Consider the following 16,979-nt stretch of genomic DNA (forward strand, 5'->3'; position numbering starts at 1 on the left):
TTTTATATAAATATATAAATATTTATATATTTATGTATATAAAATATTTCATATAAATATATCAGAAGTTCTTGGGGCTGAAAATTACGATGAAGCCATGTCTGGTGCTATCTTGCTTCTTTTACCAGAAAGGTAAAACTTTTTGTCTTCTGAACATGAATGAGTAACGTCTGGTCCTGATGACAGAAAACTCATTATTATTAATTGTATTGATTTGTCCCACAATACCTTCTAATGATTTTTTTGTCATTTGGGACATTTCTTCAGAGCCATTCTCCAGAATGAAAAGGTATATAGAGAAATTTCCCAGACCTCCTCAGTGAGGAACATTGATGTTAACTCCTTTAGGATTTTCTTTTTCAGATCTGTGTTCAGGCACTCAACATGCAAATCTTCAGTGTCTATCCAGTACTCAAATGTATAGTATTGACATTCAAAAACAAATACAAGTCAATTAAAAAAACCCCTAGCCCACAAAGAAACAAAATGAATACTTCTGACTGCAGGAACACATTCTTTGTAAAGTATCAGGTTAGATAGTTGTAGCACCAATCACCAAAAATATTATTCACTGTATTTAATAATTTTTATCACCAATGGCAAATGATAATTAGAAGTTATCTAACTGCACATCTTCTGGTGAGGAAAGTATTCAAGCCTACCTTCTCTGGTCGTTCTCTGGTCACTAAAATCCATGGAGAGAAAAAAATAAAATCACTATCTAGACAGTGATTTACGTATGTCTAGGTACATACAAAGTCATTCAAGAATTACCACAAAGGAGAGTTTCTGTCTCTATGGTCTAACTACCAAAGCTGACTTGTGATACCTCAGAGTGTCCCAACACAGGAATTCTTAGATGTTACAAAAAGCCACAAGACATGAGGGACTGGTCCACACTACATCTGATCATGAAGCAGGTCACACATGGTACTTGAACATATGGGACTGTCTTTTATGAATACAGCAATAAAATTCTGAAACAAATTCAGGATTTGTGTTGGGAGGTAACTGTTTTATCTGGGAAGATTGCTGAAAAAGGGCAAACTCAAAGCGCAGTTCACTTACAGCAAAGATGAAACTAAAGTTAGTAGCTAAGTATAGAAGGAATAAAAACAGACTAGGGTACAGGACCTGTGTGTGTTTGCTGTTGCTTTCAATTGTGTCAAGAAATCCTTTAAAAGCAGCAAAGAAGCAGTGAAAGCTTAATTAACAATTTGTACTATAACCAGAAGTTGTGATGAGGCCTAATTCTGTACAGATTTCTATGTTTGGTCAAGCACCTACCTCAACACAGGAATCTCGTTACTTTTGCTCTATCCATGTGCTTTATAAACATTTCCTGAGCCAAATATAACACACATCAGTACTAACTAGCTACAATTGTGTATTGACCCAGTAGATATTATTCACATGCCAACAGAATGTACCGTGACAGAGTTTTCCTCTAATGAGGGGATTGTCTCATAAGACACTTCCAGTAAACTTGAAAAAACTTTTGATTACCTTGAAAACCTCTATGCCTTTATTTAATCATACCCAAATTTCACTACAAAGTCAAAAAAGATAGCAGGGGGAGTGGGATGGGCAGCTTTGAGGTAAACAACCTCGAAGCTGCCCATCAACAGTCAACAGTAATTTGAATTCTGTCAGTTTAATTAAAAAAAAAAAAAAGAAGAAAATTCAACCAGAATAAAATATCAATACACAGCAATCATTTGTAGAGTAATACTTCACACAGCTTTCACAAACAGATTATATTTTAAAATAAAATTTATTTTTTTGCAAGTGTGAAACATTTGATAAATAGGAGTACTTATTTAGAATACGACTTATTTGGAAATAACTTCTAAGAACTCCCCTTAAGTCATCACATTCAAACTTTTATTATATAAGGTCAGCAATGCTACTCTTAACCTAGGTGATTAAACAGAATTCTAGCTACTTTAGAGTGATCTCTGTCTCATGTCTCTGGGTGTCATGGACATTAAGAGAAGAAGTTTATTTGAGTATCTGACAAAATTTGAGTACCTGACAAAATCTGACAATACATCTCTTTTGTTTTCCCATTTAAACTGTTGCTTTAAATCAGCTTTCTTTGCTCTATATTGTTACTTTAAAACTTGGATCCTCTTAATTACCTTTAATTCCTCCTTTATCATCAGTGTACAGTGTCATAAGAAAAGAGAGAACCACAAAGTTTTATTTTCACACACACTGAAGTTAAACTTTGCAGATAGGATCTGGTATTTAGTCAGTTTGAGTTGCAGAAAAGAACAGGAAAATCTGTGTACAAAATTTCATTTCTTAAGTGCCATTAAATGCAAATAAGAATTGTTTTGAGGCCTTCAATTTTCTTTCACTGGAGACAACACCAGAAATCGCAGAACACTTGTAGGCATAAATTAAAAAAAAAAAAAAAATTGTTGTCATTTGTTATGCTTTTTTCTGGTTATTTGTTGCACTTAGTAGTGTGACACAGTGAGCAAAATTGCTAATTTGGGAAGGAATGGGAAAATAATCTTTGTTGGGGTCATTGAAAACACATCAAAAGACCTGAAATTCCAAATAAATGTGAAGACAATTAAAGTAATCCCTCTGATGGAGGCAAATCATGAAAGAATCTCTGTTGTCATAATCTTGTATGCATATTTACCAGACAAACAATAAATTTAGATACTTTTTTAAAAAGTAGTTGTATATTTTTCTGTTTAAAATACAATAAAAATTATTTTTATTTTTAATATGCATGATAGAAGAGCTTTCCTATCATACCACAATGATTACCAGTAGCAAAGCCAAAATGTATCTTATAGAAATAGTGTTCCTAAAGCAAGTCCTTTAGAGAGCTTTTAGCAAAAGCTCTTCAACACTATCCTCAGTGTTGTTTGTGGGAAAAGTATTTCATGTCGTCAGAGCTGGGAAGAGGTGACAGTGAAAGCAAATAGCTCTATTTAAGTACATAAAGACATAGACATTGGCATAACTTTTCCCTCCTTTTTCTTTGTCTTGATGCTGCTTTTATGAAAGCGCTGTTTCCAGGTAGAATGCTGTTACCTCTTGAGAAGTATGCTTCCAGTTCATTTAGTAGACTTCAGCACAATTACAAAATAACTCCCTTTTGTGTTGCTTTCCTGTGTTGGTTGTGGACCTTGAAAAGCAGTTTATTTAGCCTTGATAAATTATTTCATGTAGTAAATGGAGTTATGCTGCTATTCTGTGAAGCTTTTTTTTTTTTTAAATTGAAATAAAAGTACACAAAAGGAGGACTAGAACTAGATGTGGAGGCAAGAGATGGAAATCCGAAAGTCTACCCTCCCTAGTTCAAGTGATTAATCACAATCACACTTTAAAAAATACAACATAATAATTTGACCTTGCATCTGGAAAGTAAAAACTGTACCTTTTTTGACAAATCACATGTAGCTAAACTAAAGACTCAAAATTCATTTTTCAGTAGCAAGGGAAGCAAAATGCTTTCCTACATATACCGTGTCTCATTATATACTTTAAACCTCTGCCCTTTTCTGATGAATTTTAAATGCCAATGACTACAAAATGATGTGTTCCCGTTGCTTTGTAGCGCTAGTCATAACAACTTTATTGCTCATTTTTACTTACACAGGGGAAAACCCAATTATTTTAAACGTGTATTAGATACATAAGGACATCATCAAAAGACTTTTACTGCAGAAGCCTTTTTTGGTGATGTTGACTCCAACTGTTTAGGCAGCAACCATCTCTAAGTTTCTTTCTAAGCAACAGTGAGAAAGCAATAATGCAATGCAAGAAACAGAAAATGAAGAACATGGAGAAGTATATAAACACTGGTTTTGATCAGTATACCAGTTCTTGGATTAAAACCTATAAGAAAGACATAGCTGATCTTTCAGTTAACTGTAAAAACAAATGAAGTATCAACAAAACCCAAATTACCTGTTAAGTATGTAGGCATAAAAGATCTCTTATTTGACATAACATATACACTCTCTGTATTTCAAAGTAGAATTTTCCATACAAAGTATTTAATCCAAAATGGAAATCAGCAGGTATTACTGAAATCCTTAACTTTAGTTGAGAGATTATTTACTGATGTAAGTCAAATAGTACAATCTGAAATGTAGGATTTATTTTTCTTCATTTTAAAGATGTCTTCATTTTAAAGATTCTAATTTGAGTAACTGGAAAACAATTCCTATTTGGATCAAATAACAAGCACATTACCTTCTCCAGAAAGTATGTCTGAAGTTTCTAAAGCTATTCTTTAGGCATACATAGGAAAAGATATTCATAGAGCGCAAGTATAACTTGTCTTTTTAAACTTCAGTTAGATGTTGTTTGTTCCTCAGATTTGGACAGTAGTGCTTGTCCAATCAATCAGTTTTTGTAGGCTCAAATATTATCAGAGAGCCAAGAGCTGCAAATCAGGTTTCCCTGAACTCAAATTCTGGAAAAATATGCAAGTTTCTGATGGCAAAATAAAGACAAATGAAACTATATCTTAGTGCCTGCAGGTTCGCCTAGTCCAGGTTTGCAGTGATTTGGACTGTTCTCTACCAACTAGGTAACTAAACTCTGCCTAGGATAGATCTTGATTTCCTACTTGGCAGAGGGAGAACAATGTCACACCATACACGTTTCGGGAAGGTAATCACTTTTAAAAAAGCTTTAGTTCAACATAAGAACAACTGAGAGATTTTGTCAGTCTCTGGTGTACATAAGCAGAGTGCCCTCAAAGCTTTAGAATCTCTTATTTCAATTTAAAGAAAATGCTGGATAAATTCAGCTGAAATTTAAAATCATCTCCCACAAGGTGGAGATCTCTTTTGGTAGAGGAAAATTGTCTTTAAAATGTTTTTATTTATTTTTAGCTGTGAATTAACAAAATATGAGATCAGATATGTAAAGAAGTCTCCACATTTTAATCACAGTAAAATAAACACTGTGAGTAGACACTTGAGGATAAGAGAAAAAGGTTAAGTAGTGAGTACACGCAGGAAACGAACATGAGATGTATAAGTGGAGACTGTAAAATATGGGGAGAATGAGGAAGAACCTAGGGATGCTGAGGAAAGTAAAAAAAGAAAAGAAGAAAAAGGTAACAAAAGATGGAATCTTTTGATAATGTAAAGGAATATTTATTAATTTTGCTTTCTGCTGCCTTTATCTTATTTTGCATTCTAGCCATTTATATGCTTCGCTTACCAAACAATCCTAAATTAAAGGTACATAATTTTTGAATGCTAGCTTTGAATTTTTTCTTGACTTAAAGCCATTTGTTATTAGGTGCCTCAGGATTTCTGATACAGGAAGACAGTAATACTAATGTTTCCAATTTAAATAGTATTTTAGATGTTTTCAATATGACTAAAGGGATACAGCTTTTTCTTCCACAAAGGTGACTAAAATCAGTTAAAACAAATCACCAAGTGTGAATCACAATACTATCAATTCAACAGATGTTTAACTAAAAGCAATATCAGTAACATTATAATATATATTTAAAAAGTAAGTACTCTCACAGATTGTGAAAGTTGTTACTAACAGAATTTCAACAAAATATTCAATTCAGAAAGAATGGAGGGTACTCAAATAAATACCATATTTTTATCAAATATAGGTTAGAAATGCTTTTTTTTCTGTGTTAAGACAATACATTAATGGTCTTATACAACTTTTTTAATATAAGAACTGCATTTCTGTTTTTGGAAGCACTATCTTTACACATGCATTGAACATAATTATCAAATGACTCATGAAATCATTGAAAACTAAATAAACTATTTTGTAGTGCAGTTCCGTGTTTAAGTAAGATAACAGTTTTCAGCAAACATCATCAGTATTCTCATTAAGTGGGAAATACTACCACAACAGAATGAAACTAGAAGTAGAATGTTACAGGGAAGAGAAGTGTTGGGGCTGGAAAAAAAAATCTTTTCTTATACTAAACAATAGGGCTGAAAATTAGGCAAGTTTTTTGGTGTACAGGCTACATCAGGTCTGTTTGAGCACTTAAGACTAGAAAAGTAGCATGGGCAGCACAGGACTACCAGGTCTTGGTCTTGCTGCCCACCCTACAAAGGGTTTGGCTTCACCTCCACAAAATTCTATGCCACACCCATCCATATTACATAAGACATGGCTCTAGGTACCCTCTGGGGAAACTCGGACCACTTCAACCCTCAAATATGACTTTTTGCAGCACCAGAATATATGCTGGAAGTCTTAGGGTGTACTGCAAAGGCACAGTGCATATCAGGACTCTGTCATGTGAATGTGGAGGGAACAAACCTGACACTGACTGCTTTTGGGATTTTCACCACGCTCACTTTCTTCTTTGGCACTCAGGCCAAACTCAAATCAAGCTCTTCTTCCTTCACATACTGAAATCTGTCTCATCATTTTATTATCCCTACTGTGAAAACTTTCACTCAGGCAATCAATAGCAGTAACCTTTTCCGCCAGGCATACAAATATCTTCCCATGGCTTTTCAGCTCATAGGGAATGCTGATATTAAAGTTAGTTTTTTGGCTTTAAGTTCTGAATCCATGTATTTCCTTCCTTGCATTTCCAAGTAAAAGTCAAATATTACAGTTAATTCTCATTGATTTACAGCAACTTTACATGGCTTGAAGATACTGCTAGCTACCAATATGAAATATTTATTAAATTGTGATGCCCTCTTCCATTAACTCTGAAGCACTGCCGATTGGACCAGCTAGTAAGACAGTCAGGTGACTACACAAAATCAGTAGGTAATTAACAATAACAATAAAGTGAATAGTTAGGAAAATTCTGAGAATCCTAGAAAAAAACTGGGCTGCAATGGACCTCTGGAGATCATTTATTCCAGTTCAAAGCTAGACTGGAAGAGGCCTTTGAAAGGAGCTTGATATCTAAAGCATTGCTAATGTAGCCTGGTCTGTGGTTAGGGTTCATTACCACAGCTGTGCTCTACTGATTCCGCTTCATTCCACCTACATTCTTTTGTAAGAAACTCTTCCATTTTATTTTTTTCAGCAGTCTGAAATCATCAGAACATGCTTTTTAATTTAATTATTACTGCCTCTCACTTAAAATCCTTTTCCCCAAAACTAAGGAAATTGGAAATTGGGTGCAGTGGAACTTTGCAGACATGTCTACTTCCATCAGGAGCCTGCATGCTTCTCTCAGAAATGTCTAACAGCTTGGAAATTCAAGGTAGGATCTATGCGAAACTTTAAGATAAAATAGGCTGTTGTACTCAACATTGTTAGCCTTTCTGAAAGCCACTAGTATCCACAAATAATAAGGCAAGGATGTAAAAAATATGTATAAAATTTAGTATCTGGCACTTGGAATACTGGGAAAAGGTAAGGTAAAGCAAAGGTACTAAAACTTCTGTTCCTCAGAGCACTGACAGCACAGCAACTGAGTGTTGCTCTCAGTAAAAGAGGGGAGGAACTGAAGAGTTTTAACAGTCATTACTACAAGGCGATTCCATCCCTACTTCCCTTAATTGAAAACACATATATACCTGGTTCTTACAGGCAACCTTCAGGATGTTCACACCCACAAACAAACATACACCTTATTGAAAAGCATGTGCTTTATGACTGCCACCAGCATTATCCAACACTTCAGTACATACCAAACTCCATTTAAAATGTATTCATATATTTTAGTTTATATTTCTCTTTTCAGTCTTATACAGACTTCATCCACCACAGAAACATAACCAACCATAGCATGAAATGCAGCAGCTGTTTAACAGCTTTTGGCAGATATTCAGAAAGGTTTAATGAGAAGACTGGCCCAGGTAGCCAAAGCTATGATTAATTAAATAGTGAGAATACTATTACCCAAGCTGAAAATTTGACCAGGATATTGAATTAACCTGTTATCCAAACTGCCATGATGCTTTTAGCCTGGTTTCATAAATAAAAAGGCAACCAAACCCTATGTCAATCTATAAATCTTCTGTCTCCCATTCATTTTCCCTACCTCCTTCAATAGTTTTTGAGTTTCTTGGCAAATTTCAACGAAATTCAACAGACAAGCAGATGCCTCAAATACTGCATTCCTGCAAACTTCCTGAAAATGAGCTAACAGAGAAAATAAGAATCCCCGTTTATGTCTTTACTGAGGGACTGCAATGGGCATGAAGACCTTATAAAATATCAGAAAACTGAAGTGAGAAAAAGACCTTGTAAATGTCTCTGTTACAAAAATCCTTCAGTCACTGCTTGCTAAACGTGTAAGACAACCAACTCTGAGAAATATGTCCACAGGAAATCCAGCTTACTTAATTCCAAGTCATGAAAATAATTAAAACCAGTAAGAGGTTAAGACCTGGGATTTATATTTCATGTACAAAGTGTTACTTTCCACAGGAAGGAAAAAAATCTCATGAGGCTATTCAAGCAAGAAGATCTTTGTACACATAATTTTATGTGCCTTATGATTATGAATAAAACTCCAAATATAACATACTTTGAATCACTGATTTTTCAACCAGAAAAGAGCTGCATGCTGTAAGCAAAAGCATGAAGGTCTGGAAAAGAGATTTTAAGTGGTTCCCTCTAATGCTGGGCTTAATTTAGACTCTTTTACTTTTAATTTAACCCCATGCAGTTGTTCTTATCCTTTGGTGGTATTCCAGGAGCATTTTTTCTTCATTACATAATAGAAAGGAGGGGTGTATCTAATAGAACATTTGTTCAGAAGATAAATAGAAATCCATCTCAGCCAAAGTGGCATCATTTGTGACTGTATCACAAACAAAAGTTCCAAATTCTTAACTCATGGCAAACTTCCAGAACTGTATGGTACAAAGATCCTATAGTTCACTCAAATGGACTACTCATTTGGAAGTGGCTGTGCAGGCCAAAATTCATCTCTCCAAACACAGGCAACATCAGCCACACTTACCTAGGCCCCCTCCACAGAAAATGGAAATAGACAGACACTTCTAGGATGTGATTCACCTCCTCCTGAAGTAGGAGGAGATTTAAGACAGATACAGTAAAAACACCCATATCTTGCTAAAAGGAACCTAGCCAACTGGTGTTGATGCATTAAAATCACATTCCTATACTTTGGCGATATCCTGTTTTAGAAACTTATGTGCTCATTCAGATTCATGATTACGTATGCAGTGCAAGCACCTGTTGGTGGCAAGACACCAGGTATCATCCAATAAATCATTTGATAATGAGTCAGTAATACACTGATACCTAGTTGGTAATTTTCTTTCAGGCAGAGAAATTATCCACAAGAAAATGTAATTGAATTCAAGGATATTACACACTTGCAAAACGAGTTCTGTACACATAATTAAATGCCCTATATAAATTTAAGTATGCTTCCCAGAAGTTAGAAACAATTTTGGTAACAATTCCTCAGGTGGGAGGTTTTATCCCACAATCAAGCAAAAAGTGTTCAGCAGAACCATGGATCCATTCCCGACTAAATTGAACTTTTGGTATGTGATAAATAAACTGAGAGAAATATACAGCTACAAGCATAAGAGGGTTACTACTGCAAATCAGATATTTATGTAAGTACAGTAACATGATACTGTAAAAGATTTAAAAGTTACTAAACTTAAAATTTCTAATTTAGCTTCTTAATATTACAGAAGTGCAGATTTATAACTTAATATTGCACTTAATTGTAAAAACAAGTATAAATAAACTACTGAATCAAAAATAATAATTGTAGTTAAAAATGAACACATAATTTAGGCCCTAAAACAAACCACATAAGCATCAAAATGATCCTTAAATAAGGACAAAATCCATCTGAAATGTTGTACAGAAACCTAGACAGGGAGAAGCTCAATACAACCATGTAACAAGAACAAACAAAAAGAACTCATTTGTTAACATGCTAATGTTTTAATACAAATATAAATTTTAAAAATTGCTACTTACCTTGGAGATTTGAAACAATGTGGACTTGTGAAAAAACTACAACCGGTCTCTTTCCAAGAGAGAACTGTCTAACTTTTCCACTACTTTCAGATCTGGAGTGGAAGATATTTTAGGTCTGGCCAAATATCACTGGAAGAAAATTCGTTCACATGTTTGGCTATGTTTTGCATTCCATCCTGTTGCTCTGGCACACAGACACAGCTAATTATAATCTGTGACATAAGCGGTTAATTCTACTGCTAAAACAGTTGTGTACTGACTCCAGAAATGAATTTATGGTAAGACATAACCAATCCATAACGTGCACTGAAATCGCTCAACCCGTCACGTAATGCCAACTTCTTTATTAAAATCTGAAACTCTGAGCACTCCACAGAAGCTGCATGTAAAAACCATTATCAGAGCTGGCTGCTAACAGCACTCAATGCAAAATTAGAAACAAAAAAGACTTCTGCTTTCTTTTCTGAATCTGTATGTAACATCCCAACTGAATTTTAAGAGTTCATTTTCTGAAAACTTTTCATTTTAAAGCTAACATTATTCTAGCTATAATATATACTGTCTGGCATATAAAAAGTCTCTTTAAAAAAGGAAATACAGATACTGTAATATACCTATAATAGCACATATAAATTTTATACAAGAACCATAATAACAATTACCAATCTTTCCAAGAAGTTAAGTCTATCTTGTTATCTAAAATACAGATTCATATATATGCATAGACACACATAAATAAGAGCTATATAAAAAAAACTTGCATATATTGCATATTTTCAGATTTCAGACGTTATTGAAGTTACAAGACATCTTTTTTTATTTTTTTCCCCCAGTATCATAAAAGCTTTGAGCTCTCAAATACAGAAAAAGAATTCCAGCCTGGCACTGCTTACATTACACTGCCTACACAAACACTGACCAGCATACTTCTTGTTCAACCTCAGATATGTTAGAATTTGTGCTGGTAGCTTTCCACAATTTAAAAAGCATTAAAATATACATTTATAAGATTTACAGAATAAAACGTTTGTGCTATGAGAAGCATTGCAAATATCACCCACATCTGGACAATTTCATTTCTCAAAGCACTATGTTTCCTTTTTTCCAGCCTTGTTCTCACACTGTCATCACGCCTTAGAAGACAAAGCTCCTATCACACATTTAACAGCTGCAGATCATAAATTTAGGACTGACACAAATCCAGCTGATCACAGGCTTACAAGATACTTTTTTCTCTTCATGAGTACTGTGGCCATAAATCCTTTATCAGACTCTGTTTACATATACAAATGCTGTTCTTTTCTCTGCAAAGAAATTAATTCACTGGTATCTACCAAAAATGACAAATATTCACAATAAAAATATTTATCAATATTTTTAAAACAGATTTTGTATTTAATCTCAGGGTTGTATGAAAAAGTGTGAGGAAAGCATTTGTATGTTTTGTTAATACCTAAGCTTTTCTTTAATTGAAATACCTTTTAAATATTAGAGGAAGAAAACTATAAATGATGGACAGTTTTGAAAGGTTAATTATTTAGGTAATTAGGTATTTATGTCTAGGGATTTTCTGCAAAATCTTTTGCCGAATCTTGGAGAAAATTAGAGGATCAGATAAAACTGGGTACATGACCCTCAAAATCCCAATGTTTTTAACTGCATTTATAACATGTTTTCTTTTGACATATTTGTAATTATTTGATTTCTAAACATATAAAAAAGACTGACTAACATAGTGCCTAGCTATTGAAAGGTTAGATCCTTTCGCCCAGTAGGTCTCTTTATGACACAACTTCGTGCTATTTTCCATATATGATTTCTCTTCACTACTCTAGATGTCTCTGTCCTGCTCTTCCATGTAATTAATTTCTACAAAGTTAAAACTTGAAAAAAATGAAAAGAACAAATAAATACCTCAGTTAGTAACTTCTGAAGTTCTCATGAAGTGATCTGAAGCAAGAGCAACTGTCAGTGAGTTCTGTACCATCCGAAGGCAGCTGTCCTCCTATTTAAATGCACAGAAGGGAGAGAGAAAACAAAATTTTGCTTGAGTATGGAGAAAAAGTAAGATATATTCATGAGCTGCCCTCCTCACTTCTTCAACTGACAACATCTTACAAATGATAGGCTAAAATTCACTCAGCTTAAAACTGACACAAACAAATGAAACACTGGATACCCAACAGCTGTTTGGACTGCAAATGTTCATGACAGCAGAGTTCACAGTAAATGCAAAATAAACATTAGTCAAAAAATCTATGTGCAAAATAATTAAAAATATTTCTGTTGCAACTATAAGATTGGAATCCATTAGTATAATGAACAATAAATTCAATTATGGGGTTATGTTGCATTTGTACAAAATCTAAATCTTTCTCCCCCTGCCCCCTAATTTTCTGCACATTTGAAGAGAGCTGATATCCCATTTGTCACCCCAAAACTGCAAACCTCCTTTTCAATCAGATTTTGAAAGTCAATAGCTGATGACTTAGTCTTTGAAAGGTAACTAAGCAGACATATTTATCTTCCACATTGTCAGAGTCCACCCATACCAGCACCTGACTGATGCAAACTCATCTCAGGAAAAAAACCCAACAGAAACAATGGTTTCAATATTCTGCTACTTTAGCCAATCCTACATTTTTTTTCCCTCTTCTTTTTTTTTTTTTTTTTTTTTTTTTTTATGGTAAATGTTATGCCTTCAAGAACGTCTTTCTATTTCTCAAAGTACAAAACAACACAGTGGTGGAGAAGACACTATCAGGAATCAGTTTAAGTAATTCATCCAACTAGAAAGGACACAGAAGACATTTGGTCCTGTCAGATATTTTTCAAGTCTGTGAGATGTTTCAAGACTGTGATAAGCAGTGGGAAGCAAAGAGTATTTAAGTGGTGATAAGGATTTGGTAAGCAAAAGGTATTCAGGAAACAAGAATATTCTAGCCTGTATAGGAAATGGAATTTATCTGAAATATTGTGATTATGTGGAAAACACTAACAAAAACTAAAATTAGGTTGTACAGATGTGTAACTCCAGATGATAGCAGAAATCTTTGTCAACCTAAAATATTCTATGAAACAGGAGTTTTGACACATGACATATTAAAAGATACTTTTGTAAAGGTTCAGAAAGGTCAAGTAGTATAGCAAAAGCAAGTTTAAAGATAAAATGGCAGAAACCTTGGGGAAAAAGTACCAATGCAAAACCAAAAATTAACTAAATTCTAGAACAACTAAAGTGGAAGATAACTGTAATAATGGCCAAAAAATATTAAAAAGTAATTATTTACCAGAAATCTCTAGACTACCAATAACAGAGGGGAAATGGCCAAGTATCCTCTGTTCTTGTTCATTTTAATTACTCAAGAGCTTGAATACTGATGCCACATAAAAAGCACCTTTTCAAAAACAATATTTTCCTGTTCTCCTGACTTCCCACTATGTTAGAGACTCCACTGTGATACCAAGCAAGAAGTGTTTGAAAGCATTTTTCTAGTGTTTTCCTCCAAAGCATTTTGAATTGGCTATGTTTAATGGGCCTTTCAAATTTTTAAGGGCTAAAACAGCTGTTCATTTACAGATAGACTGAGACCTTGCCTCCTCCTAAGGATAGGCTATGGTGAATATTTAAAATAGGATGTAATCTTCTAAACCTGAGCAAAAGAGTGAGCCAAAAGAGCCTTACATCTTTCCATATAAACAGAAGAAACACTTGAAAGTGACTCTTACACCAATTAAATCTACAGAAATGCAATTGTTTCAAATAGTTACAAAGTGGAAAATACTCCAATAGGAACCTTTTAAAGTATAAACCCAGTACAACCCCCAAAAAATAAGGTTTTGAGGAGATTTGCTTAGACCATTCCATTACACGATATCTATAAGGAGGTTCTAAACAGCTTTGAAACTTGGAATATCTATTCTAGAGAATGAACAACTAAAAGAGAAAAATCTGAAAAGTACTATGCAAGACAATATGAAAATTAAAGAACTTTTAAGTATCCAACTGCCCGGTTTGTCAGTGCATGGCAGGTCTGGTTTCTAGGAAGTTTTTTCCATGAGCACAAACAGCTGGCTGTGGGTCTATTGCCTGGTCACCCTAACAGTGTTTCAATCTTTTCTTCAGCTGTTCGGTTTCTGTTCCTTGCTGCCACACCCCTTTTCTCTATCCCACTTTTTGATGTGTTGTCATCTTTCCTCCCCAGTACACTCAGTGGGTCCAGAAGAAGAATCTTTTTTTGCTTATTGTTCACCAGCTCTACTCAACCTCTTTTCAAATTCCCATAGACAATATTAATTTATATAGAACTGTTTCAAACTGTCAGAGAGGGCTAGTTAGGATTTTTTGGGGGGGAAGGATGTGTTAAATGGTATCTTCTACTTGGATTGCATCTTCACACACTGCTTAAAAAACATTTAATTTCTGTGAGTATAATTCTGCATGAACCTTTAAAGACATTACATAGTGAAGCAACAAGTGAAAAGCTGTATTGTACTCTGTGCTCACCACTGTACTCCATGCAAAAATGAGCTTGACAGCTGCCCTGGAATACAGGTAAGTAGGGATAAATTTATCTTCTAAGAGCAAACAAGAAAGTTCATGTTTGTAGACCCTTCCAAAGAGCCAGCTGAAAAGATTAATTTGGAGTCTGCAGCTTATGCAGACTGGAAGACACTATGGAGTGACCTTGCTGTAGCATGACTTTAAAAGCAGAAAAATTTGCCTACGTATCAAGGAGGAAACACCCTACCAAATACTAAATGTCCAAGCAGATTTATAATGATTTTGTCCCATTGCATTGTTGGTATAATTCAAGCATTCTCCTAAGCATGAAGTGCAAATACTGTTAGCTTGAGGAAATTAATTGTTAGCTTTATCTCAGGAATGAAACCAGAAATGCTTTTTATTTCAGTATACTTACTAAAACATACAGAAATGTATACTTTGGTTCATATGAAACTCTCTAATATTCTGGACAGGAGGGTGGAGCAAAACACTTTTTAATAGGTGTGCTATTTTGTGCATTGGGACTTTTATTTTAGGATATGATTCATTATGCACCTACTCACAGCTCCATCAGCGAGCACTCTGTGACAGGCAGAATAGTGTATTTACAATTCTATTCCATAGAGTATGTCAAATCACTTCTACAACAGATGTCAATAGCACTGACAAGCAACAGAGAATCACATTTCCTGTTCTCTGGTCATAACATTTACTCTTACATCATCTGGCCTTTACTAAAAACAAAAGCAAAACCCCAAATGCACTAAAATGTCCAGAGCAGGATGGTCTAGTCTGCCTTGGGATATCTGAATTCTGAGGCATTCAAGTGAAACACATGACTGTCACCCAGTACAGGTAGCTGTATGAAACAGAAAACGGAATGACTGTCCCTCCATGGCAGAACAAGTTTGATAGGTCTTTGAAGCCCCACCTCTGCACCCATATTCTCATATCACATAATGGCTTGTACAGATACAAACCCTAAAGAATACGATGATTTTAACACACTCTTTTGCTTTCTTCCTATGTCTTTTATAATCTTTAATTCTTCTTGCTTCCTTCCCTACTCACTGTCAGAGCAGTACTGGTGATCAAGAGATACAAAAGTCTGCCATTTTATTATTAAATATTATATTTCAGTAATATAGCATATACTTTACTCTGAGAAAGAAAGCTTTAATCTAATTTGCATTTGAAACAAAAGCATATAAAGGACATAAAACTCTATTTAAATCCAGTTATTCAGTGTCTACTTCATTAGTCAGAATAATATTCTCATTCAGTACCACCGTGCATCTTCCCAGAAAGAAAAAAAAAAGAAAGTTAAGGCACACAAGAAAAATGTCTCCAGTTTCAAAAGATTTAGAAGAAAAGTGAAACCATGGAAATTACCACACTCTCAGGCCAGAAATTTAGGCCAGAACTCTATAACAGGAACCATTGTCCCAGAACTTGTGCCCTGACAGATCCAATGCTCGGAATTTAGTGGATTCTAATTTTATATTTGGAACAACTGACTATTAAATTATGGAAGGAATCGGCATTAGTTTAATTTTCTTTAAACTTCAGTCTTCAATAACAGTGATTAAAATATTGAAATCTATTTAATACTGTAAAAATACAGTATAAAAAGAGTGCTAAAAACAGTGCTTCTTCCTTGTTAAACAAGAGGGAAAAGTTATTTTAGGATGGTCATACTACAGACCAGCATGTATGCTCAAAGAAAGAGAATAAGTAGAACTGGCTGTTTAGTATAAATAAATGAACATATTCTTAACAATTTGTTATGAGACCTAAAGAGAGCTTCTTTAAATTCTTTTGTTGCACAAGTTCAGCTTACAAAATATCAAAAGTACTTGCAAAAAAAACCCCAAAACAAAACAAAACAACAAAAAAAAAAAAGAAAACCCAACAACAAACTTAAGAATTAATGTCTTGCAGTCAATGTAGGAAAGGAAAAGCTTTTATCCAGTACTTATTATCTCCTGTGGCTGGTGTTTTTTGGTTTTTGGTTGTTGTTTTTTTTTTTTTGGTAACCAAGAAAAGCAATGTTCCCAGAGCATTTTACTTTTCCTTTAAAACTATTCAGCTATAAAATGCTGAATGATTAATGATTTTTCCTTTTACAAGTTCCCATTGTAAAGCTGTTCTGAAGTAGATTACTATTAATTTTACAATCAAAATCATACTACACCCTGTGACTCACTAAAAGAATGCCAGGGGAAAAAAAGCCCTAGCATTTTGAAATGCCAAAAATGGGGTGGAGGGTGAGAAAAGGCACAATAAAAAGCTTTTGTGCTACAGAGTAAAACAGCCTAAACCCCAGATACAATACCTATTATTCTGGAAATCCGAAGTATACAGTATTTTATAGCATTTCCATTTTTGACTGCAAAACTGAGTCTCTCACTTTTGAGTTCCCAAGAAATAATTAACACATGTACCATACAGGTACAGAGTCAACCCAGCAAAACAGTTCACACCTTGAAGGGCTGGGCAATCTTTGGTTAACAAAACACAGTTACACATTGGGTTTGCACGGACAGGTTTGGCTAGC

The 16,979-nt window shown here is 34.4% G+C and overlaps 1 protein-coding gene across 6 annotated transcripts in view; it reads right to left on the reverse strand.

Moving 5' to 3' along the window:
- SGCG (sarcoglycan gamma) overlaps window positions 1-16,979 on the reverse strand; it is a 106,168-nt gene that overhangs the window by 63,994 nt on the left and 25,195 nt on the right. For 3 of the 6 annotated variants that reach the window (XM_072930780.1, XM_030275335.4, XM_030275344.4), the window contains exon 2: window positions 11,830-11,920. The gene's annotated coding sequence lies outside the window, so the exon portion shown is untranslated. Of the gene's footprint in view, window positions 1-9,915; window positions 10,061-11,829; window positions 11,921-16,979 lie in introns of those variants that run through there. The other 3 variants (XM_030275349.4, XM_002191488.7, XM_072930779.1) reach the window with 2 other exon arrangements.

This window comes from Taeniopygia guttata, chromosome 1 (genome assembly GCF_048771995.1).
Source record: "Taeniopygia guttata chromosome 1, bTaeGut7.mat, whole genome shotgun sequence".
Lineage (NCBI taxonomy): Eukaryota > Metazoa > Chordata > Aves > Passeriformes > Estrildidae > Taeniopygia > Taeniopygia guttata.